Source organism: Pleurodeles waltl, chromosome 6, assembly GCF_031143425.1.
Source record: "Pleurodeles waltl isolate 20211129_DDA chromosome 6, aPleWal1.hap1.20221129, whole genome shotgun sequence".
Classification (NCBI taxonomy): domain Eukaryota; kingdom Metazoa; phylum Chordata; class Amphibia; order Caudata; family Salamandridae; genus Pleurodeles; species Pleurodeles waltl.
This window is the reverse complement of record NC_090445.1, coordinates 1369281537-1369308257: the sequence shown is the minus strand read 5'-3', so window position 1 is coordinate 1369308257 and position 26721 is coordinate 1369281537. Positions and strand designations below refer to the sequence as shown.

The 26721-nt window shown below is 43.1% G+C and overlaps 1 protein-coding gene across 2 annotated transcripts in view; it reads right to left on the bottom strand.

The window, feature by feature from the left end:
- The window catches only part of ARHGEF10L (Rho guanine nucleotide exchange factor 10 like), a 552090-nt gene extending 526649 nt beyond the window's left edge, over window positions 1-25441 (bottom strand). Inside the window, exon 1 of one of the 2 annotated variants that reach the window (XM_069240675.1) lies at window positions 24780-25441. The gene's annotated coding sequence lies outside the window, so the exon portion shown is untranslated. The remainder of the gene's footprint in view (window positions 1-24779) is intronic. The other variant, XM_069240678.1, reaches the window with a different exon arrangement.
- Between the last annotated feature and the right edge of the window lie 1280 nt (window positions 25442-26721).

The following is a 26721-nucleotide window of genomic DNA, read 5'->3' as shown; positions in this document are numbered from 1 at the left end:
CTAGTGCACTTTACTAGGGATTTAACAGTAAAACAAATATGCCAATCATGGAGAACCAATTACATACACATTTTAAACAGGAGCACTTGCACTTTAGCACTGGTTAGCAGTGGTAAAGTGCCCAGAGTAATAAAAACAGCAGAATCAGAGTCCAGCACACATCAATAACCTGGGGAACAGAGGCAAAAAGTTAAGGGAGACCACGCCAAGGATGGAAAGTCTAAAACTTCCCCATTAAGTTTGTGGGATGCGTTTGAACATACTATTATAACCTAGATTATGAAGCGTATGGCAAGGAATAGTAAAGAAATAAAGAATTCCTTAAACAGCCCTCTACAGCCACCCAGTCAAAGGACATTTCCTACAGACACTCTTAAAACATCCTCATGTTAAAGAAAATTAAACAACTAAAATATTAATATAATACTATTGATGATAAATGGGCATGTTTGTGGATAGATGCTCTGTAAGCAAACAATCTCCTCCACTTCAACAGAGGCCTAGCTAGGACTGGCTGCAACATTCAAATTAAACAAAATAATGTAATTACCAACATCAGAGCATCTGATGGCTCAATCAACTAAAAACTCAATGATGTACTAGACATTTTTAGAACTTTTTATGCCTTCATATAGTGACAAAATACAATGATCTCTAAAAATGACTGCTCAGAATTTTTGAATAAAATACTGTTAAAAACCATTTCGGAAAATGTCAAACAAACATTAAACAAGGCCTTAGAAATAAGAATGTTGAAGGCCATCGGGCGCATCCACTTCAGCAAAGCACCTAGTCTGGGTTGGTTTTCCATTATATTTTATAACTCATTCTCTAATGTCATCATTACTACTATAGAAAATACCCCCAATCACTGTGTGACACAAGAAACGTCCCTGGAACTGCATCAGAAGCTACTATAGAGGTAATTCCCAAAGATCGCTCAGACCCTAAAGATTATCAACTGATATCCCAATTAAATATGGAAGGAAAAATATATGCAAAAATCCTGGCCATGAGATTGGAATCCCTCATGATCAAATTAATACATGACCCCCAAATTGGATTTGTGAAGGGAAGACTGGCTAGTGATAGCTGCACCCTTTGTCATGTTATAGAAAGGGCATGTTTATCTTTGCATCCAGCTAGTGCAGCAGCCTTGGATGCAGAGAAGGACTTTGATAAGGTCTTGTGGCCTTTTCTGTAAATGGTTCTTATGAAACACAATTTGGGAGACTTGTATATTAAGATGGTCATGGCACTATATCCAACCCCTTGGTGGGAATTAGAATTAATGGTGCCTTTTCAGTCTCCTTCGGTTTCTATCAGGGTACACGAAAAGGTTGATTCTTATCACGTCATACAACTTCCAAACAATTTTCAAGAGATCACACAATTGTATTTTGGCACAATCCCTTATAAAATGCCAGCCTATGCATATGATATCCATATCTTTTGGATAAGGTTGATGAGGCCATCCGGCGATTATTGACAATATCTACCAGTTTTCCACAGTCTCTGGATATACTCTAAATAAAGGCAAAACAGAGGTTCTGTCTCTCAACCCTTACTGCCTGCCAATTCAATTTCGTGACTCTGGTCCCAAATGGCAAACCAAATTTACTAAACGCCTAGGCTTTTGGTTTTGTAATGCTCTATCGGACTCGGTCAGCCACAATGATTTAAAAACGATAAAGAAAATCAAGGAACTCCTTTTTTTTCTGGACACCTAAACATATATTCTGATTGGGAAGGGTAGGAATATTGAAAATGATTATCACATCACTTATAACCTTCCTTGCATCCATGTTTCCCATGTGTCTCCCTTTCTTTTCTCGCCTCTATACATCAAATTATTCTGCTTTCCTGTGTGATAACAAAAGAGCTTAAATTGCCTATTAATTCCTTCAGCTAGATTTCACAGAAGGTGGATGTAAATTCCCAAACAGCTTCCCCAACCAAACCGCCTTTCTGTCTTTGCAAAGTGCGCGTTGGCTCCTGGATGAAATGTTTGTCCATTCTTGTTGGTTATACATTAAACAATCTCTGTGTTCACCTTTTCATGTTTCCTCCATCCTCACCATGTCTCATTATTTAGTTCCTCACTCATGACAATTTTTCACAAACAAGATCAAAGCATTGAAAATTCTTGACCAGTGCATGTCTAACCTCATCTCAGAATTTAATTTATCTATCTCTGAAATAATAATAAGCTTCAATTTGATCCTGTTTCTGATTTTGGACCAAAATGGTTTAGTAAAGGAATATGTCTAGCTAAAGGTTTATATAGTGACTCCACTCCATTTTAATTTGCTGAACTCCAAGCAATATTCAATTGATGATATGAACTTCAATGCCTTTTTTGAAAATCAAAAGTAAACTCTCCACAATAGCCCCCCCTTGGTCACCCAGGTATGTTATCTTGTTTCAAAATCTGGTATTCAGCTGGCCATGTTGCTAAGAAAATTTATAAAGTAATCAACGCTCAGACACCAAGAACTTCACCCTCAATCCTACTGAAATGGACTAAGCAATTTGCCTCCTTACATTTGGACAACCCCCCCAATAGGTAGCAATGTGTAACCCTATTTGTGATAAAGCACTACAACATAAAATTATCCCCTCACTTGCACAATCTAAATTCTTCACCATGCACCTTTTACATTGGACACTGGAAAAACTGTCCAAACTGCATGTAAGAGACAAACATGTTTATTATTTTGCAATTCTGCCCCTGGGATTGCGGAACACATGTTTCTAAATTGTAACCAGCCAAAGTCATTTGAGGAAATAATTGCAGGCCAGGTCTCAGAAAACTGCCAATATGAAGAACACTTTGGACATTCCATTAGTCATCTTGGAATCTTAACAAAAACTTTTCAACACTATTCGATCCACTCCTAAATATAGCTATTAAAATCATCCTCACAAAATGGAAATCGCCTACTCACATTTTCTATCATAGCTGGTCAGCATGGATTACATTTATACAGAGAGCACCTAGTTCTTAAGATGCTCTTCTGGGAACACTAGAATCTCTCATGTGGTTTAGCATACTCTGGATGAGTTTATACATACGGATACCCTTAGCCAAAAGACCTAAGTTACAACTACATAACTAAATACTTAATAAATAACCTACTCCTATCTTCTACGATACCCCTTGGTATTCCTCTCCCTTTCTTTTTTAGGTTGTGTTTTAGATATTATTTTTAGATTTTCTTTTAGGAACCTTAACTTTTAATTTGACTCATAAGGCCACAGACACACCCGATACCTAGTGTATATAGGTGGTCATTAATAATTTCAGCTGACTTTTGTTGAATGTCGCTTCTGAAGTTTTTTTCTACTTTCTTTCGACCTGTAACCCTTACCATGCTTCAAGTGAAAACTAGTTTGTGATGTCCATCTTGTTATAACTACTATTAAGCTTGGGACATTGTCTTCTACTATTACTAGGTGTTTACATACGAGTTATGTATCCTGTATACCTATTTTATGTTTCACTATTATTGTCACTGTATTTAAAAAAAAATACTCACTAAATAAAAACACACACGGCCTGCTTTTAAATAAAGATAAATACACTTTTAAAAACTAGTTTAGGTATGTTTTCATAATGTTATTTTTTATGTTTTTTTTATTATACTTTGTTTATCTTTTGAGAACATGTCACTTACGAAAAAGTGCTGCCACTATGGATGGGCTATAGTGGGTTAGGTCAAAGTGTGTGGCTGTGTAAGAAAAAGAGGACAAGGCTATTAAATGTAAAAAAAAAAAAACGCACAATTTACAGCAGCCGTTGCAGCTCTCCTACATCAGCCCACGACCCATAGGCAGGTCAGTGAAGTCCACTTTGGAAACTTCTAGACTCCCCAAAGTCACCATATGTCCCCAAATCACCTTTTTTTTTTGCAGCACAGCGTTAGTATAAATATATTCATCAGGACCCCTTTCTTTGCATTTGTTAAAAAAACATCCTGGGGTTCTAATTGCAGAAGTGCTTGTCTTTCTTTGCTTGAGAAGATACAAATACACCCAAATAATTTACTATTCCTCTAATATTTGGGGAGTGTGTATATTGAGTAGAGGTGGGCTCAGTTTGAGGTCCAACTGGAACCTCAAGCCTATAATGAGCCGAGCCTGCAACGTGTCACCCTACCTCTACCCAGAATGTGACATCATGGCCAGCGCTATTGACTTTGCAACTGAAGAACCAGGTTTGAGTCTGGGAGTCAGCTCAGCATACTGTGATTATGGGAAAGTCATTCAGGGCCTGATTACGACTTTTGAAGTCCCACCACGGAAAGTGTATTACAAGGTTCCCGACGGGCTGTCCGGAGAGAACAGTGCTACGGTATTGGACTTGGCTCCCTCAAGGGAGCACCCTAGCACCAACGGAATGTGCACTGTCTGAGTGATGGTGCTGGGCAGGAGGGCCCCTGCACTGACCTTCCTTCAGCCTTTTCATGGCGGGGTGACTGCCACTGAATGGCTGGCAGAAAGTGGGGTAGTGATCAGTCAGGCGGCACTGAGTTCAGCGCCGCCCTGGCTGGTTACAACTCCGGCCGCCGCTGACCCGTGGGAACCACTTTCCTGGCAGAGACGGTGGTCCCCTGGTGGGTCCGCCCACCAGGGTTGTAATGTGGTGGTCAGACAGACACAGTTGCGGTGGTCTGACTCTCACTGCAAGGCTAGCAGTCCATGGTCTGCCAGCCTTGTAATAAGGTCCTAAATCTTCAGGGGCCCTTTAAATATGAATGTGATCTGGTGCAATGTAACTGGTACTCACGTAAAGAGCTGCAATACCTTTGGGTCGAGTTCGCTCTATATAAAAACTGCAAGAAATGCGCAAAGAGGTGAAAACAAAGCATTGACATTAAAAGGGAATGCACATAGATATGCATTAAGTGGCTGATTTTTACAAAGGAAAACCAAAAACCCTGGATAAATCTCTACTTACCGCTTAACTTGTTTAATCTTGGCAAATATTTTATTTCAGCAAAACTCCTTTGTCTTCAGTATTGCCTAATAAAGCACTTTAAAAAATGTGAGTTCAGAGTATTAGTTATACAAAACTTATTGTGTTTGGTTTAATAGACTGTAATGTTTCTCTATGACAATCTGGGCCATGTACAGGGTTTACTTGACAACCATCTGCATCATAGTTCACTAATGGTTGATACTTAAAAACTATCACTTTTTATAAGTGTTTCTCAGTGAGTGCTACAATGTGATGTATTAATGTCAAAGCTTCCACATGTGAAGACACTTTTTCGAATTTTGAAGCAGTCATATTTTCTTTGATGTTTGATTTACATAGCAAACATTTCCAGGGCTCGGCTCGTGCATGGGCTCTAAGATCTGAGCCAGACCTTTGGCTCGACTCTTACTGTTATTTTGTAAGCAGCCCACTTCTCATTTTGAGAAGCCTTAAAGTACTGTGAGCACATAAAGGAGTGTGGAAATATGGTGCACAGCATTGCGCGTGCATGCAATGAGTTTGCGAGCGCAGAAGAGGCTGACAGTATTAACAGAATGAAAGCTTTAACACAAGGGGCACTGAATGATCAAAAGAGGACTGACTGGGCTTTATCGGGTATGAGGAGATTTGCCAAAGGCTGGTAGGCCTGATTCTGGCAGAGTATTTCACATTTCTGGCAGGCCTAAATGTGACATTCTGCCCTGCCTTATGGTCCGTGTTTGCAAACCCGACATAGGAAAGCATGCCCCACCCCAAGAAGCTTTTCAGAGCCACCGATCGACCTGAAACCCTATAGGGAAGGCGCCCCTGACAAAGTGAATAATTAAAAACCCTTCTAAAACGTACTTCTGGAAACAAAAAGCTAGCTACTCCCTAGTTAGAGTTACATACTCACATTGTTCGACCAATAGTTGTAGCTCTAATATTGTGCCTTCGATATTCTGATGTGCCGTGGTGAGGCCAGCTCTGCAAAGCTTCTGGGCTCCCTCTCTTTAACAATATACTCTATTTCTATAGCGACAAAACGAGTTACAATTATGATGTACTGGATAATGTGAGGAGACCCGGAAGTAAATAACTGCAAGGAGCAGGTGTCAGCAGATTGTAAAACTACACTTCCAAGGGAACATGCACATGCCTTTTATTGCCACCAACAGTTTATGAACAAAGGATAAAACTTTCTTCACCAACATTACAATTAACCACTTTAAAATGGCCTTTGTTTTCACTCCTAAAATCCAAATTATTGTTCTGGCTGCATACCAGTGTGGATTAGGAGCGCATCACAAGTGTTTCATGTCAACGTCCTAGTTTAGGGTAGTGTAGGCTCAGTATATTCAGTAATGCATTCTAATGTCCACTGTAGCCTTCATTATGACTTGCTCATTAATTCTGATTGGCCTAGCAACAGGAATTATAGACCCATCCAAATTATAAATTCACCAGGAACACTACTGCTCGGCGGTATTTTACTTGCTGCACTCAGGAGTGTTACACAACACAGGACCAGAATACCTGAAAAACACATACTCTTTCATTATTCCATCAGATGACCGTGCACAGCTGCCAAGGTTTCAGATTGCTATCTGTGACACTTTCATAATTTCAGTGTAATTATGAGTGACATTTCAACATCTATAAGTGACACTTTCTCGCAAGCAAAATCAAGCAATGAAGAAGAGGGAACCATAGAGATATTGTAATATATCAAGCATCCTATACCTCCCGTTGTACACCAGCGCCACCTGGTTGCCTTTGATAAACACTACTCGGAGCTTACCTAGTAAGGTGAGAAACTGGAACAAGAAGGTTTTACTGCACCTCAAGACACTATTTTTTGCGTGACAATCTCAGGCATTGCGGTATCGCAGAAAAATGACTGTATATAAGTTATTCTAATGCAAGATGCGTGTTGCTTGGCAGGACTGGCTCACCCTCTGCCTCACTTTCACTTGACTACATTCCCCGCATTCACAAAAGCAAAACTTGAAGTTGCGCATTCTGCTACGTCACACCCAAGACATGGAACGACCTCTCTCAACACACCAGAGCCTTTTCCTCACTTCATGAGTTCCGCAAGAAGCTGAAGACCTGGTTTTTCATATAAGCACCTTGGGGACCACACATCTACACACCAGGCCAAGCATTTGGATACCCTCTTGGTGACTAGCATGCTATACAAATCAACAAGTCCCCGCGTGTCATACTGGGGAAAAACATGCTTAAATTGGTAGGAACTATAGGTTTGATTTCCTTATGTTACTCCTCAAAAATACTAATGCCCGTTATTATCAGTAGAGGCTGGCGACTTGGCATGATGGCAGGGGGGAGGCCAAATAAATGTCCATATAATTATTATTATTTTTTTAATTACATACCTCGTTGCCGCGCTGCTCCCGCGTTGCCGCCGTCGCACTCCAGGCACAGGCTCCCAGGCTGACCTGCCCTACGCCAATCATGATGCTGCTCAAAGCAGCGTCATGATTGGCTGGAGCGCCCCGGCTGGGCGTTCCAGCGCAGACTGGGAGTCTGTGAAGGCTCTCTCCAACTCGGCACCACAGTTCTGGGTTAAAGAGAGCCCTTGTGCGCATGTATGTTTGGCCGACCCGAGACGGCCTGCCAAACACACATGCTCACTGAGGGGAGTGCTCTGTGCACTCCCTCCAAGCTTGCCACCCCCATGGCCCTGCTCCATTAGAAACAAAACGACAATAAACAGTGTTTATTGTCGTTTTGTTTCTAAAGGTTGCAGCTCCTGCTGCTGATGGTGCGGGAGCGACCTGGAAGAAGGAAATGACTGTCATTTTTACCAGCTACTTATAATCAAGGCATGTGTTGAGAATTATTACTTGTGTAATTTGTGTCTGTTTTTAATCAAACACAATCCAGAAATGTTCACAGCGCATTCATCTGCCTTTTGTAATATTGATAATCGAGGACAGGGTGGAGTATCCTGATGTGTGCATTTCCATTGCTAAATATTCTCTGCTCTGCCTGCCTTCTCATTCTTTGTTTATATTTCCATCTATTACACATTTAGAGCCACTGTAAAAACATGATTGTGCGGCTGCAGCATTTTCCACATAAATAAGAATTTCTGGCACTTCCCAAATAAATCATAACCTGCTGCATAATCTGCAGACTAACATAAATTTTTATAACTCAAAAGGGGCACACGCTATTGAAAATGTATGACAATGCAGTGCCAGATAAGTTAGGGAAGTTAACTGAGCACATTTAGTTGCGGAGTGCTGTAAACAGCCATTTAAAGAGGTAACAATACTGCCCAGATAGTGTAAACATTACCTTGATGATCTGGAGAAGGGCTTTGGTTTTGCAGAAGGCAACAAAAAAAAAATATCTAAATATAATTCGATCAGATTGGGTAGAATGATTTCTTTTTTTGTTAGATTTTTAAACTTACAAGTAACACAGATGTAAGTTTGCATAGCAAACACTATTCCCAAAGCTTCAATTATTTCAACAGGGCACTCCTTCTTCTGAAGAATCACAAAAGTGTTACATCTGTTTTCAATATCCCATGCGCTTTGACCTCTTGTAAGTATTGTGAGCTTTTAACCATGCCCAGACCTGTTGTAAGTATTATGGGCTTTTAAACACACCGACCTCATGCCCATTACTTTCATTCGTTCATGGGTTTGCCTTTCAAAAATCCCTTGATGTCATTTGTAAATACTTTACATAAGCCCACCTTGGGGTGTTTTTTTTTAACCGCCTTGCAGACTGACCCTGTTACATGGATTACTGCATGAATGCTGATTTACTTCTGCATGGGAGAACTATTTTTTCTTTAGTCTCTCCCCCTGTGTGCTCCATGGCAGCCATGGCCCTCACAGCGCCAACAGCACAAACTCCATCAAATGCTTTACTAAAAAACACAGAAATCCGCAAGGTGGCTCTCCCGGCACAGCAGGAGAGCCGATACTACAATATTCACTACACTCAGGAAAAGTCACCCCATGATGCTTTGCAAGCATTCTCTTTCAAAACATTTTTTCCCATAACTCAGCCTGTGGTCCTAGGACAATGGGTTCACCATTACAACATTCAGCAAGACACACTCTTTCAGTTTAGGTCATCTATGGGTCCCCACACTAGGTTAGTGGAGACGTTAAAATATTAACTCCTTCCACCTATCATTTTTTTTTTTTTTTTTTTTTTTAGGTCTTTTATGGCTGAAATTTTTGTTTTACAACTTGGAGTACTTTGTTTTCTAAGGGCCTTAGTGTTGCAGTAGGCCTGCTAGGCCTATAAAGATATAAGGCACTACACCTTCTGGAGATAAATATATGGTTGCACATTACTTTGTGCCATTCTGTTTTCAGGTGGTTAGCCTTTTAGGGGCTATTATATGGTTACAAGACCATGTTTCTTATACATTATATTTTTAGTCTGGTGTTCTCTAGGGGCTGTTCTGAGTATTACATTCAACATACTACAATATTTGCTGCACTCAGTCATCCCATAATGCTTTACAGGGCATTCTTTTACGAAACATTTTTGCTCATAACTCAGCCTGTGGTGGTTCTAGGACAATGGGACCGCCTTCAAAACATTCACTGCGACCTGCTCTTTCTGTCTAGGGGCCATATGTACCAAAGCATTTTCCCATTGAGCAGAATGGTTAAAACCCTTTGCTACATCTGGCCCTAGATCATCTCTGGGTCCCCACACTAGGTTAGTGGGGACCACTAAATAATAACCCCTCCCTCCATTAAGTGTATTTTTAATTTCTCTCATGGCTGGAACATTTGTTTAATAGTTGAGAGTAGTTAGTGTTTAAGGATCTTGTTTGTAATATTGTTGTAGTTGGCTTGCTAGTCTGGAAAATGTGTAATGCACTACATTTTCTAGGGGCTAAATATTTGCTTACACTGCAATACTTCTTTTCATGTGGTTATGATCTCTAGGTACAATCTATATGGTAACATGACCGTGTTTCTTACAAATGCTGTTTTCATTGTGGTGTTCTCTAGGAGTTGTTCTGAGCGTTTCAGTCTAATGCCAAAAGTTTATTTCTGATAAAGGTTTTTATTGGGTTTATATGATAATTGGATATGTTTTATTAATCTCTCCTTTTTGTAATTATGACCATGATTCTGGCCAACTTAACATTCTTATTACACTATGATTGTTGAACACTGTTGATTTGTTTTGGTGACCCTTCCAGTTTATTTCTCTCATTACTTCTCTGTGGCGGTCTTGTTTTGGGAATTGTGTTAGCCAGCCAGCAACTCTGATGGTAGGGTGGTGAAAGTGGTATTCTTTTGAAATTAGCATGGCAGATATAAATTAGGATGCAAATTGCAACATTTTCATTTTTGGCTGCAGATACAGGAAGAAGGTAAATGAAAGAGCTTTAGTTATATGCAGGGCCACTGGAATTATGTGGTGGTAAAAGACCAACTTATGAGGCAGGGTTGACCAATTTATGTGGAAAGAAAAGTCCAGTTATGAATTTACAACGCCAATAGCTCTAACTCAAGCGAATCCAAAATCCATTGCAGTGCAAATGCTTGTTTTAAGCTCCAAATGTGCCCTCACAAGCCCCAAATGCATTTCACATAATTATGTATGCTTTTTTCAACTGTAAAATAAATAAATCTACTCCAAATGTCTACATTATTTTGATAGAAATTCACAGATCATGCAATGAAACAAACTCAGCAGTATCTTTTAGCATTTGATATATACAAGGACTACCAGAGCAGACCTACTATTGAGAATGAAAGCCTAATGGATTGGAAGAACAGTGCAACAAAGCTGGGACAGTCAGTACAATAGGGCCTCAAAGTGAAGAGTTTTAGGGAGTGCCAGGAAGCGTGGGCGGAACTCATGGACTTTCACTCTGCAGAATTTTGCAGAGTTACTTGAAAACTCAGCAAGATGCTGTGGAGTTCTGCAAACAGGTGGAAATCAGCATGTTGCACTGCTCATGCTGATCTTTAGTACAAGGAGCTCATTCCACATTAAAAAACAGTGCAAACAGAGCCATGCAACACTCTACAGGGTGCTGCCGCTCAAGTTGATTTTGTTGCTGCACAGGTAGAATTTCCACTCAAGTGGCAGCTTTCTAACTGCAAATGATCACAACTGCCCACCCGCATTTGGAAAATCTCATCGGGTGCCCAAAAATCACTCCAGGGGATGCCAATTCTTGCTCAACAACTTACCGTTGTGAGCCACGTGGGAGAAAAAACTCCCCACGCAGCGGTTGGCTGAATTTGGCCAGAACTAGACATTACAAGCATAATGTGAAGTGGCCGAAACTCTGCCAACTCCTCCAGTTGAGCAGAATTCATGACCAACTGTTGCACCTGGTCTTTTTGCAGGGTTATCTCCAATTATTTTTGCCTCCTTCCTCCTTATTTTTCTGACCAGTTTTTGTTGGCTTTAGGACTCTGGGCACTTTACCACTGCTAAACAGTGCTAACGTGCATATGCTCTCTGTGTTAATTGCACTGTTTATTGGTTTATTCATGATTGGCATATTTGATTTACTGGTACATCCCTAGTAAAATGCACTAGAGGTGCCAAGGGCCTGTAAATCAAATGCTACTAGTGGGCCTGCACACTGGTTGTGCCACCTACATTAGTAGCCCTGTAAACATGGTTCAGACCTGCCACTGCAGTGACTGTGTGTGCAGTTTTAAACTGCCAATTTGACTTGCCAAGTGTACCCACTTGCCAGGCCTCAAACTTCCCTTTCACTATATGTAAGGCACCCCTAAGGTAGGCGTAAGGTAGCCCCATGGGAAGGGTGCAGTGTATGTTTAAGGTAGGACATATACTAGGGTGTTTTATATGTCCTAACAGTGAAATACTGCCAAATTCGGTTTCCACTGTGCAAGGCCTATCCCTCTCATAGGTTAACATGGGGATGCCTTTACATATCCTTAAAGCGCAGATTCCTTTTGAGAGCAGATACAAATTTGGAGTTTAGGGTCTCTGAACTCACAATTTAAAAATACATATTTTAGTGAAGTTGGTTTTTAAATTGTCTGTTTGAAAATGCCACTTTTAGAAACTAGGCATTTTCTTGCTTAAACCATTCTGTGACTCTGCCTGTTTGTGGATTGTCTGTCTGGGTCAGTTTGACAGTTGGGCTGTTTTGCACCTCTCTCTAGACAGTGGCACAAAGGGGGTGGGGGCATATCCTGCATATCCTGATAAGCCATCTGAGCCAGAGGGGAGGGAGAAGTGGTCATTCACACCTGAAAGGACTTTGCCTGACCTCACACAAAGCAGTCTCCAACCCCCTGGTGTGTGTCTGGGGCCTGGGCTGGACAAGGAAGGATCTTGCAAACACTTGAAACTTTGCTTTGACGTTTGCCAACATCAAATGCAAAAAGAGGTACAAGAAGAAGACCCAAAACCCCAGACTTTAGAATCTTTCTGGAATCAAGAGGAACCTTTGCCCAGGAGAAGAGCTGGAGAAGGAGTACTGTCCCTTTGCTGTGTTGCTTTGCTGGACTGGCCTGCAGTTGCCGCTTCTGCCTGAAGAGAGTGTAAGAGTGAACTTTGCTGTGTGTCCTGCTTGAGAAAGTTCTCCAAGGGCTTGGAGTAGAGCTTGCCTCCTGTTGTAAGTCTCAGGGACACCAAAGATTTCAGTTTCCTCGACCTGAACCACTGGGAACTGTGTGTTTTGTGCTGTTCGAGAGGAGAAACCTCTGTGACGTCACCAACGACGTCACCGGCCTGCACCGTGACCTGCTGACGCCGCACGGAGTCGCATTGCCCCGCTTTGCACCGTGACCCTGGTCTCACCGACGCCATCATCGGACAACTTAACTGAGCCACTGCTCGCAGCGCAATCTGTGGGCCTGCACTCCAGCATCGACTGCTCACACCGCAGCCTGGGCATCCCCGATGACGCCGCTGCTGCTGACACCGGCGCCGCTGCCTGCACCGTGGCATGTGGCTACCGCTCGTGAGATACACGAAGCACTGCCCTGCCCGCACCGCAGCCCCGGTCCACCAACGCCAGCACCATCGACTCCTGTGTCATCACCAGGCATCCCTGCCTGCACCGTGTCCTGTGGACACCGCTCGTGAAGGTCAAGAAGCACTGTCCCGTCCCGCACCGCTGGCTTGGGCCTACTGACGACAGCGTTTTAGCAATGACGATGCCACTGCCTGCACCGTGACCTGGTGACACTGCACGTCGCACTGCCCTACTTCGCACCGCAGCCCTGGTCTCACCGACGCCTCTGGACGCCGTCACCGAGCTGCTGGCTGCACCGTGACCTGTGGGCACCGCATGTCGCATCGTCCCGCTTTGCACCACAGCCCCGACGCCATCCACGGCAGAGCTCCTGACTTCATCAGCCCGGAGTTCGATCTACAACACGTGTGAATTTCAAGGGCCGACGACTCTCGTACCAACTCCGGAACTGACACCGCAACATCAGCGACACCACTCTCCAGAGCTCACCGCGAGGATCACAACCCCCGCCAATTCCATAGGTACTGTTTTGTGGGTCTTCCCGACACCGTAGATGGCCCGCAATGCTGCGGCTGGCCTGAACTGTTGGTTTTGTTGATCACGACGCCGTGATAGCTCCAGGTGGAGCTATCGACTTCAAGGAACTGTATTGTTGAGTAAATCTTTCAAAATTCATATCTTTAACACTGTATGTTGGATTTTTATCATTTTGGTCTTGTTTTACACAGATAAATATTGGCTATTTTTCTAAAACTGGTGTTGTGTCCATTTGTAGTGTTTTCACTTATAACTGTGTGTTATGTGCAAATGCTTTACACATTGCTTCTGAGATAAGCCTAACTGCTCGTGCCAAGCTACCAAGGGGGTGAGCAGGGGTTATCTCCCTTATCCTGACCAGAGTGTTTGTTCCTACATGGACAGGGTGCAAACTGACTGCCAACTAGACACCCCATTTCTAACTCCCACCCCTAGTCTAAGGGTGTTGAAACGCTGCAGTGAGATGCTGAAGAGAACCAAGAGCTCTGGACTGACAGTAAAGTCAAACAAATGTCAGTTGATGCTGTGGTGGTCAGAGTACGTCTAATATGAGATGGTCAGGGCTGTAGAGGAGCATGTATTAGTTTTCATCAAGCAATGGGAGGTTGTATTATGTGCAACCCATCTCCTCTGGGTCTTTGACCAGGGGTATTCTTACATTGTGACAATCCTAAAAAAAAAAAAACACAGGAGTGCAGATGCAATCTGAAAGGTAGGATCTGAGGATAATGACTCCCTGCCTATCCCAGAGAATAGTAAAATCCTCTGAATAAAAAAAAGTGAAATATTCCCTTGTCAGTTGTTTATCTTTTTGCCTTACTGGAAAGATTGTTGACTTTATCATGTGTATAACTAGGTTGTCATATAGTATCCTGAATTTTGACTGTACGCTCCTGACCTTCATTGGTAAGACAGCCTTTTTAGTCCTACTTGAATTTCTTAAAGCAATGTGCATCAAGTTGAGCTCCTATTATAAGGTATTTCCCTCTCACTGTGCGTTGCTTGGATTTGAAAGCCAGGAGGCTGAGGTCTCTTGTACAGACGCTATTTGCTAAATAGCCAAGTTGACAAGAAAGCGCAACCTCGTTTAGCTCCATGTAACAGTGCCATAATGCAAACCAAAATACGGCCCAAAGGTAAGATGGCCTGAGGTCTATGAGATTTCTGCACCTGAAAGACATACAAAGCAGCAGCTCATCAATAAGGGGAGCCATGGACATTCCCCTCATAGATCACCCACCTCCTCCAAATACTTGCACCATAGCCTTTACAGGAAAACAAACCATCTTACCGATTGTTGGTTTTCATGTAAAAAGCTACAACATCATGTTAGCACCAGATAGGGCTCAATCGTATCCATTAGCGTTGTGCAAATATGAGGGCTTTGGCTCTTACACCCTGGCCTCATGCATTCACATTCCATAGCTGACATGCTTCACAAACCTTGGGCTTGCAGCATGTCAGCTAATGGAGCTTTGGTTGGGCTTGTCTGTCATATGCTCATATGTACAGCATCCATTTTAGGACATCCTCATTCCTCGCTCCTCATCCCTACTTCTCATCCCTGCTTCTCATTCATCATCCCTACTTCTCATCCATCATACATCATCCCTACTTCTCATCTATCATCCCAGCTTCTTTTCCATCATCCCTAGTTATTATCCATTGTCCTTACTTCTCATACATCATCCCTGCTTCTCATTCATCACCCCTACTTCTCATCCATCATCCTTGCTTCTCTTCCATCATCCTTTCTTCTCATCCATCATAAATCAGACCTACTTCTCATCCCTGCTTCTCATCCCTACTATTCATCCATCATCCCTATTTCTCATCCATTACTCCTTCTTTTCATCCTTACGTCGTATCGATCATCCCTACTTCTCATCCATAATCTCTACTTCTCATCCATCGACATCATCCCTACTTCTCTTCCATCATCCCTGCCTCTCATCCATCACACATCATCCCTACTTCTCTTCCATCCTACCTACTTATCATCCATCATCCCTGCTTCTCTTCCATCATCCCTGTTCTCCTCCATCATGCCTACTTCTCATCCATCATCCCTATTTCTCATCCATCATACATCATCCCTACTTCTCAGCCATCATCCCTACTTTTCATCTATCACACATCATCCCGACTTCTCGTCAGCATCAATGCAGCGCACGTAGACAGAGGAAACAATTAGATGTAAACATATTCCTTCTCGTTATGCCTCCCCTAGCAAGGCATAGCATTTTGATGCATTTCTAGGTTTACGGTTGTAAGAAAATCAGTGACTGCACCACAAACCATAGTCGGGTGCTTGGTAATACCCACACTCTACCATGGAATGCCTTACCAGGGCAGAGTAACACAAGGCAGCAACTTACACTGCCTTGTGTTACTCCAGATTTACTGTGCCAGTCAGTTCTAATCAAGGTGGCTCTGGGTGGCATAGTAAATATCATTTGAGGGCATGCATTGCCATTCTGTCTCCTTGCATGACACAAGGGCTATGCAAGCCCTTAGTAAATCTGGGTCTAAGTGATTTGCCAAGAATCATAGGAAGGTGAGGTGACACAGAGACTCAGACCTGTTTCTCCAGTTCCAAAAGCTCTGGCCATATGGCACATCCTGGGCAGAGGGACAGTGGCAGGCAGAATCCACTTGGAAGCTCTGCTTATCATCGGCTCGAGGTTTCAACAGGACCTTGAGTTATGCCAGAGCCAGGCTTTAGCTTTCAGTGGAAATATATATTCTATCTGTCATCACTATTCACTTCTTCTCGCAATCCAACACCCACACAAACCCATTGGTTTTAACCAGGAGAGAAGTCAACCAGGCTTCCCACTTTCTAATCCTGAATGGTGCCATGATAGTCATATGGATGCCTTAAACAAACCTGTGCTTCAGCCTGTATTGTTGGCCTGGTTGAATAGCTGGGAAGCCTGGCAGAAACAGGGCATAGGTCTGAGTTTGTTTGCCGCTGGGTGACCACTATTTCTGTCACCATGCGTAACCGCTTGAGCACCGACAATTATTTTGGGAATGTTTGTGAAATTTGGGTGTTGTGCAACAGTAGGTGAAAATGAATTCCACTGCTGACTGTTTTTTACTATTGTTGTATTTTGTCCGTTTTATTGCTGTACTGGGACTGTGTCAACTTGCCTGCAGTCGATTTATACATGCATTTGTCTTGCTGTCATTTCAAGGTGTGCTTCTAGGAGTGCTATCTTCAGCTGTTTTGGCTAAGCCCTTCCAAGCAGAAATTAATTCCTACATATGACTCCGTTTCATATTTTGAAGAAGCGAGATGGAAAAATTTGTATTTTAATAAATGATGGGTCTTGTGATTTGGCATATCCATTTTTTACTCCTTGTATTACTTATAGCTCTCTACCTAGTTTTAAGGGAAATTTTGATGAAAAGCTTACTATTTTGCAACCCTTGTTTCACAGTTGTCTTGGGAAGTTGAGCTCCAACACCCTGGCAGGGAGTAGCACTTGCCTGGGACACCACAAAAACCACTAAGCTAATTCATTCAGCACCTTTGGATCTTTACCCAATGTATGTAAAAACTGTACAGTATAATACTCCATTTGGCCTCATATTTTTAAAATGTTCTTGCAGTATAGAATGCCCCCTGAACCCTCCTTTAGAGAGTAAGCCTTGGTTGATTCCAGGTACATATGTAAGCCCTACCTCTTTCAAAGTTCACCAGCCGCACTGAAGCAAAGAACTATGGCTGAGATGATTGGATCCTGGAATATTGTTTGGCAGGGGTGGGCAAGGGGAGATGAGAGTTCCTTCAAATGACTGTTCAGCTCCAGACAAATAATGGAGTTTTTCAGAAACATGAATCTGAACCGCACTGGCTTAGTGAGCCTCTTGCCCCATTCTGAGAGTGACAAATGAGTGGGTGAAAAAATTGGAAGTGAAATGGAATAAGAATGGCAGGGTGGGAAAGCTGACTATAGGCCAGCCAGAAGCTGCAAGGAGGCAGTAAGACCATCTCAGGGTGTCTACAACATCTAACTCTAAATGGTCACTTGGAGATATGGATTGAAGTCTTCTGTGGTAAGCTCTGAAAAGTGTTTTCTGCAATTTTCCTATACAGGTTGTTTGTTCCTGCTAGGTTCTTAGTATCCTATCGTATTAAATACACAACTTTAACGTCTGGTTCGACTTTCAACAATCATGATAGTTATTCTTGTTAAACCACAGTACCTCTGATTTATTAGGGTATGGATGGGAGCTTGATCAAAGGATCTTTGCAAGAAGCAGCTCAGGCAAACATGATCATGCATGGACATTAACACATACTTTTCGAATGAAAATGTGTATGTTATTTACCAGGTCAAAGCATCCTATTTACAAAATAATTCAGTGCTCGGCAAGTCACTTACAATTTGTATGATCCACTAATGTTTATAGAGTTAGGAGTTTAATACATCATGAACTAATCTAGAAATGCAACAGTGCAAACGAACACAAAATAGGTACCGTGCCTCCAGCAACAGAACAAGTTTACCCACCACTCAAAATGTGAACTACACACAGCAAGAGAGTTCCTGTGCTTTAGATCCACAAGACAGGGCCCCGCTGCCATTACACCTCCTGCCCCAGTGTTAGTTACACATCCTAAAATCAATCCGTCCATGGCACACATTCACAAGCACACACCGGTATGCTTAATCCATCCTTCCTACACACAGAACAGGAAGGGTACTGGTAGCAGTAGAGCAAACGCCCCTGAAGCACCCAGTTTATGTTCAGTGAGGGGAGCAGGGGTAAGCGCTTCCCTCAGACACTCAACAGGTAACAAACAGTAACGCCAACGTCCCTTACCGCAAAGTACGTGCAGCGAGGGTAGCAACAGTGGTGCGGGCTTCCTCACACAAAGAACAGGTGCAGGGTTAGAATGGGACAAGAAATAGGCCCGGACACCAAAACACTTGTGCCCCCCTCAACCATTAGCGACCATGATATCTAAAAAAGTGGCCCACATAATGGGAAAAAGGAGAAAAGGGGGAAAACAGGGAAGAAAATTAAACTGGAATATAAAGAAGGACAGAAATCTAAAGCTAGGAAGCAGCACAGAGGAAATGAAAAAGAATGGTCAGAAGGAAAGAAGGACTGAAAGAAGGAATAACCAGAGAATGGAAAAGGAGGGGAAAAGAAAAATAGATAATAGAAAATAAAGATGGAACGAAAAGGAGAAAAAAATGAAATCTCAGTAAAGATGTATGTGCCATTTTGGTTTTAAAAAAAATTGATGATGCTGTAAATGTGTCCTTGTCTGCACTTTCTGCAAATTTTCCTCAGGAATATACTTCTTACAGGCCTCCGTATGAACGGGTCACGATCGCTCGCTCTGTTCGGGCATTTCATGTGACTCAAAGTGGAGGGGGGGGGGTATTTTATGTTTCTTACTCCTCACTTGAATCTAATGTAACTCAGAAATCAAGTGCTGTTCCTGCACCAAAGCCAACAAAAATATTTAACGCTAAAAAGTTCTGTTATAACACTGGAATAAATGGCGAGATGAGTGACAAGCTGAACCTCCAGTGTGACTGTGACTGCTACCGCTGCTAGGGAGACTGACGTGTGACTGACTCTGCCTCAATCACACCAGCCTTTCAGGCTTTGACAGACCGGGAACGCTAGGGATGGGTCATTTATATGATGCCCAGTCCGTACACGGGCAGGTAGAGATAGGTTACTTTGCCTGAATTAGGTGCCTTTCTGCGATCCTCCACCGAATTAAAAAAACAAATAAAACCAAACAAAAATATGACGATAAAGCTGGAACCTAAATAAAGTTTAGAGAGATGCATTAGGCAAAAGATTGGTAGACTGGGTAAGCCTGTTAGGTTTATCTGCACCCAATATCTGTGCATCCACGGATCTGTATAGCTGTTACTCTGTGTATATTGTATGTATATGTTTATGTCTATATATGTTTACCTTTATATTTACTTTTTCGGCGTCATAGAACATTAAAAATAAGATAGACATTGAAAGAATTTTAATTTAGCAAGTCGACTGGATTATTAATGCAAACCCTCAAAAGTTGCAAAACAGCCAGTTAAGCTAACTATGTCACCTAACTCTCCCTTCAAACCATTACTCATTAACTCCCCGCAGATGATGTAGCACTAATCCAAAACTTGAGTACAACAGGTCAATAGCGAGGATCTTCAGGCTTGGGGCTCGAACACCACAAACGTAGGACTCGGGCTCTCTAAATCAGGGCCCAACTGGTACCACTACTCAAGGACTCAGACTCAGGAGACAGAACCACAAACAATGGATTGGTTCTCAGATTCAGGACCCAACCCCGTCAGACCAAGGACTCACATAAGGGTTAGACTTATCACAGAGCACGGACTTGGGTGCTCAGGGCTCAACATTCTCAAACTGATGATTTTGATCTTTGCCCTCAGTACCCACGGTCAACCCAGCACTCTGGCTCTCAAACACATGGACGGGAGCCACTATTCAAGGACTCAGGGTAAGAGTACCACAAACCGGAGATCAATCCTAAAACCTATGACCCTACCAAGGCAATGAGGGCTCACACAAGGGCCAGAGTATCGATGGCCAAAGTCCTGGGTGGAATCTAGGCATGTCTTCCTTAGTCTCAGCACAGGGTCTGTGACCCCAGAACTTGGATTCTTAAGGGTAGAACAAATGTGTCACAGAATAGAGTCTTGAATCCAGCCTCACAGCTGATAGTGAGTTGCCAAATAAACACTTTATTATCCTTTTTTATTTTTTCATTTTGCAGCTCCTGCTGCTGGGGGGGGGGGGGCTCCACCATAGTGGAGGATCTGTGCCTGATGTTTTAAGGCATTAGCAAAGTGGGTAATTGTCCAGGGCTCCCACCTTCCATGGGGCCCTCTGGAAAAGTAATCTTTACCTCTCTAGCTTACTAATGTCCATTTCTATAACTGAACATCACTTCTCTCATCCTACCTCTACCTCTAGGCTGTCTTTGCCCAGTGTCATTTTAAGGATTTTTGACATCCTCGAAAAGACATATTTCAATTGTTTGTGAAACCAATTACTGAAAGTATGTTTGACATGCGGGGTATGTGGGGGTACAAGCAGCACAAAAGTGGGTAATACAATTCAAAGTTGTTACTAACGAGGGACCCCAAAATACGTCTTGCCCAAGAAATACTTAAGACAACACTGCCTCTAGGACATGAACCCGAGCAGTGTTCACAGTGGCAAGGTACTTTTTACAGTGCTCTGTACTTATTTCACATGGTTAGGCCTCTGTTATGTGAAAGATTTGTTGAACACATAGGCAACTCTATGATCTTTTTGTTCTAGGACTGAGACTTATTTCTCAAAAAGCTTCAGCCAATGAGAAACGATCGTGGAATTTTGAACAGTCGAGTACGAGGGCACAGACTTTTGAGTACAGACGTGGCTGTACACAGAAGTCAAAGGGCCTTTGTACACCAAATGTACACAGAGTAACTTGCTCGGGCACTGACGAACGGATAAATGGAAACTTACCATACTTTCAAAAGCCATCGTTTCAGGATACATTCTAACCAACCTACAAATTAATTTGCATTTGTCTCTAGTAGTTGTAAAGTACTTGCAACACAACAGGTCCAATGTTGTGTTAAATAGTAGAGCGTAATTTTTTAATTCCGTCTGGGAAGTTTTAGAAAAAAAATACACGTTACAATTTGAGAACGCTGTCAACTTTGCAAAAAAAATTCATGCAGAATAGTTTCTTTGCAGACTCTTTGGGAGAGAGAATTCTCCACGTTTTGCTCGTATTTTTTACACAATATCTACCAATGCAGATATTTTTTTCTTGCAATTTTAACATTTTCGACGCTTGTGAAGTCTTGAAGAAAACGTCCCCAGGAAAATCTTAAAACTTTGCACGCTTCTAACATTAAATAGAAAAGCACATTTTGAGTCCACGATTAAACATTACTCTCAACAACCGGTCTTCCAATATTCCAGCTAATAAAATGTCCCAAAATGGATCAGGAGAAAGTATCTTCGGTGTCATGTTACCTATGTGGTCACTGTTGTTAATGCTCAAATATCTATGCGTCCAAGTGTCAGGGTATTCATGTGTCTGTGAAGCCATTTGCCAGTTTTCCTGTGGAACGACTTGGTTTATGTTCCTTTTCAAGACACTATTTGAATACTTCATAAGCTTTCAGAATCACAGATTCCTTCAGATGAAAGTGGTATCATATTTTAGAGGATACAAAGCTACTTGGCTGTCATTTTCTGAAATGCAGGAAACAAACTATAGATTTGTCTTTAGGTGTAGCCTAAGCATTTATGCCACTAGGTAAACTTAAAAGTGCTAGAAATGATTTTACAAAAAGATGACTGGTATTGGTGGGATAGGTGTATAGGGTGAAAGTTACATATTTGGATAAAGTGCAAGGCATGGTGGACTCTGCTGAAAAGGTAGGCTCTCCAATTCTGCCTCCAAGGGCCACCAACTTGGAATGCTCCCATGTTTGTCTTCACGAGGACCCCAGCTTTGAAATATAGGTATCTAGTACTAAGCCTGAATTTGGAAGCCCACTTCAATACCCATAACAGTCCTCAACTTTGCCTCATGTAGAGTCTACTCGCTATTGCAAGAGTTCATATCTCAGTGGTCAAAGGCCCCTCTACTCAATATTCAAAGGAGTCCCCTTTGCTGCATCTAGTCCCTAATATGGTTTCAGGAGTGCCCCAGACCCCCAAATCAGCATCTGAAGAATCCTTTTATTTGTATTTGAGGAGACTCAAGAGTCTTTGACTTGGTACCCGAAGAGTCTCCAATTCAGAATTTATTTATTTATGGGCATTTTACAGCATTATCCTACCACATGGGCATCCGAGTGCTTTACAGACAAGTAAACACTGCAAATATAACAAATGGTACATTAGGTCTGAAGTTGTTATGGTTTGCTGTCTGTGTCTCAGAAGTGATAGAGCCAGGCTAGGGGCAAGTCCTTAAGGGGATTCCCGCTCATATGAGAAAAGCAGTGGGAAAGAGACAGTCACTGAGCTATGGAGAGAATCTGGGCAGACGGGGCCATTCACTTTCCCAAAGAGACGGGAAGAACATGACATTAAATGATCACTTAACGAAGACTGCATGAGTACGCTGCAAACCCCTCACTTTCCCAAGAGGATGAGAGGACCCTATCAATAACTCATCACAAACCCAATGAGATGAAAACAGCCTATTACAAACTCCCTAGTCACTGAAAGGGAAGAGCCTGTCACTAACCCATCACTTGCAGGATGATTTGCAGGCCACATTTAGCAGTGCCTGCACATTGTCTGCAGAAACATGCAGGCGAGGGAGCTTTTATATTTTAAATTCCAGCTGAAGTTAAGGGGCCATCCGGCCTCCTTTTGATTGAGTATCCTGACTGGGACCTCATACCTAGCTGTACATGCAACAGAGGGAAAACAAAGGCTCATAGATTGTTACTACTTCACAGTGCTAAAGAGAGACTTGTGTAAGACTTTGTCTGACCTGTAAACAGTGCTTAATTTGTAAATTAAGAGGTACCGGTGCTCAAAGCCCTTCTCTTAAACACGAGGCTGCTGTAATTAAATCTGCCAGCACTCAATACTGAGGCAGCGTAATACTGAGGCCATCTCAGGCCTCTTCAATCCATTTACGGCCACCCCTGCCCCTTCAGCTCATCCTGCAACTTTCTACTTTCTCCTTTTATGACCCTTTTTAGTTTTTCCTATATGTGTCTTTTGCTCGCAGCAAATGCTTGAGGCATAAGTATAAACCCCGGCCCTCAAAAATAAGTGCCGGTGCTCAGCACCGGAATCAACAAGCACAAATTAAGCACTGCCTGTATATAAAACATATACATGCAGTGTAAGGATGCTAGATATGTTAATCTGTCCCAGTATTTAAACAAATAATAATTTAAATACCACTATTTTGTTGTATTACTTTTATAGCACTACTCATCCCAATCCAGGGTGTTGGAGTGCTTTACATCACATACATATTATACATTGACATAAAATCATATGTGTGTAAATCAATGTACAGGATGTGTTACATAAGACACTGAGGGGTAACAAGGTATAATATTCACATGCCCTTCATGGCTCGCTGTGCTGTATTTGAAGCATTACAACTTATGAACTGCAAGTAACAAAAGGATCTCTGTGTTAGAAGCAATACCCCACTTACTCATCAACATAAAATAAAAATCTGTCATCTAAGTGTCACATGATGTGCTTTGTAGGAGACACAAAGACCTTCAGTGCTACTTTTGATTTAAACTTGGGACTAGACAAACATGGATCTCTCCAGCAAGAGCATCAACCTCCAGAGTTATCGTACCATTATCATTTTTCCTTGAGATTTACTGGGCACACAATGATCTATGCAGCAGGTGCCTTAACCCCGTGAGATATTTTAAATTGCAAACTTTGCAACCAATTAAGCTGAACAGATTTACTGCCATGTTTCTCTTTGTTGTTAATTTCTTTGTGGCAGAGTTTAAACAAAATAAATGTATAAGTTGAGGCCCAGATTTTGCTACAGGGTTGACAACTCTGACACAAAATGTAATTTGTTAAATATTGTAATGCACTCAAATGTACTCATGATAGACCTGCTAAACATATGTGTGGGATCTTAAGATCCGGTGTCACGCCTTGTGAGGTCATTGGCTGTGATGCAACATGCGATGTCACGCTCCGCTATGTCACGTGCTATGATGACACACACCATTTAGTCACTTGCATACTGCCTAACTTGGGTAGTCCACACACTCCTTTTTTACGATTTGTGCCCTGAGGACATGGAATAAGAGGAGACCAAGTGCCCATCAAAATCCATCCCTCAACCAAAAAGCCCAACACTTAATTGCGATCACCTGACCCAAGCAGAGGGAATGTGAAGAACCCATATTGTTAGAGCACTACACCGACATCACGGTAGTTAGCACCCAGAATGGGTAGAGCACGTCACTAGCCCATCACTCACTCAAAGGGAATACGAGTGAGTGACCACTTACCAGAGTTGTAATACGAGAAGCCCAGGGGCCCATCACAAACCCAGCGAAAGGAGCGCATCACTAACACACTCATCACTTAGTTGAAAAGATCTGATCCCAGCAGGGTCCGTTGGGACAGCTCAGGGGATTGTTAGGGCACCTCAGTCACCAGAGCAGTTAGAGCCCCCTGGGCGGGTGGAACACGTCCATGATCCTGAGATGCTCACAGCCCGCCAATGACACTCGGGGATGGGATCTTGGAGTCCGTCGCAGACCCGTCACTTACCCGTGCGGACACTGCAGCCTTTGTTGGGCGTTACAAAGAAGCCAAGCCTTCTCACCCGAGCTGGGTCCTCACCGCCGGCAGCAGTGCTCCTCACATCGCCTCAGCTCGGTGGACCCCATACCAGGTTACTCCCCTCAACATTCCCGCGGCGGTCCCGCCAGCCCGGTTCTCCTGTCCTGGTCCGAACCCCGTTCTCCTCGACTGCTTCTCTCCAGCTCTCCGGCTCGCAGCCCGCCTCCCACAGCCTCGGGCCTCCAGTGCAATCAATAGTGCCAGCCGGGCCTCTCCTCCCAGCCACTAGCCTCCCGCAGCCAATGGCGGCCCAGGGCGTGCTCCCGGCTCCGGGGACCAGGATGGGCATGAATATTCATTAGGCAGGGCAAAGGCCGGTAGAGTACGTCGGGCGGCGACGGAGCTTCGTGCAGCATCCAGACGAGGAGCCAGGCATCGTTCGTACAGCAGGATCCGTGCGGCGCGTGGGGCACAGCAGCTAGCATCCCTCAGCAGGCGCAGCTCAGCAGCCAGGATTCTGATAGCACACAAGAGCAGCCAGGCATCCGGCAATAGTCTGACAGGGTACAAAGCATCTAAAACAGGTATACAAGCAGCCGTGGATCTTAGGGCAGCCAGATAAAGTACAGAAGTTGGAATCGCATGTAATGTGCAGCAGCCCCGCCTCTCTTCTATGCGCTCTCTCTCTCTCACCCAGTCTTTGCTGACCTTCACCCTGTACCTCACTTGGGCTCCCTTCCCTCTTGAAAGGCTCTCTTCGGTTTTTATCTTATTTCCCCCCTCTCTATAACTCTCTTCCAAATTCATTCAATTTTGCTTAGTAATATGAGGCATGTGCCTCCTTTCATGGTCCCGAGGTATCAGGGATTATTGGGAAGTTTCAATTGTGGTTATAGTAGTTACAACTTGTGTATAAAGGCTTTGGGTACAGTTGCACTCCAGTGTGATAACGAAGTTACTCCCCTGGTACACTTGGCTGTCCGTGGATGGCGAGGAAAGCATTCAAGCCAGGTTTCCTCAGAGAGCTGACAGTTGGTTTGGAACGCTGACACGGTATGAACCCGTAGTTCCACGCAATAAAACGAATGTGTAACCACAGCTGTATCTTATTTACACACTGGAAATGTAGGGCAGATGAAACGAGGAACAGCAAAGAAAATGTGAAAATCTTACAGATGCTTGGAAGTCCTGGGTCCTGATATGTACAACCCCAAACATTTCTACAAGTGCTTTGCAGTTAGGTGTGTAGATAACGACCATCTGTTTGTGGGTATCTCACATCCTCTGCAATGTCAGTGTTTACTAATCCTGGTCAATGAATAAAAGTGGCATACAGAATGCAACTTTCTATTTAGTGTGCTACTGTGGATAAAACATCAGACCTTACCACACAGTCAGTTACCACGTGGTAACTTACAACACAGGCTTTCAACATATTTTGCATTTACTACACGTTGTTTTACCATGTTGTACTTTACACTTTTTCTCTCATTTGTCTGTATTGACATTATAGCCTTCTGAGGTTTCCCAGGCAGCCCCAGTTGCTGCCACTTCACAGACAGGTCTCTGCCCTCCTGTTGCTTGTAAAGCTCGAGCCTGGGAAGGCAGAACAAAGGATTTCCTTTGGGAGAGGGTTGTTACATCCTCTCCCTTTGGAAATAGGTGTTACATGCTTGGGAGAGGTAGCCTCCCCAAGCCACTGGAAATGCTTTGAAAGGCACATTTGGTGCCCTCTTTGCATAATCCAGTCTTCACCAGTTCAGGGACCCCAATCCCTGTTCTGGCACGAAATTGGACAGAGGAAAGGGGAGTGACTATTGCCCTGTCCATCACCACTTCAGGGGTGGTGCTCAGAGCTCCTCCAGAGGGTCCCTGGCTTTTGCCATCTTGGATTCAAGGTTGGCTGGGAACTCTGAGAGCATCTGAGTGG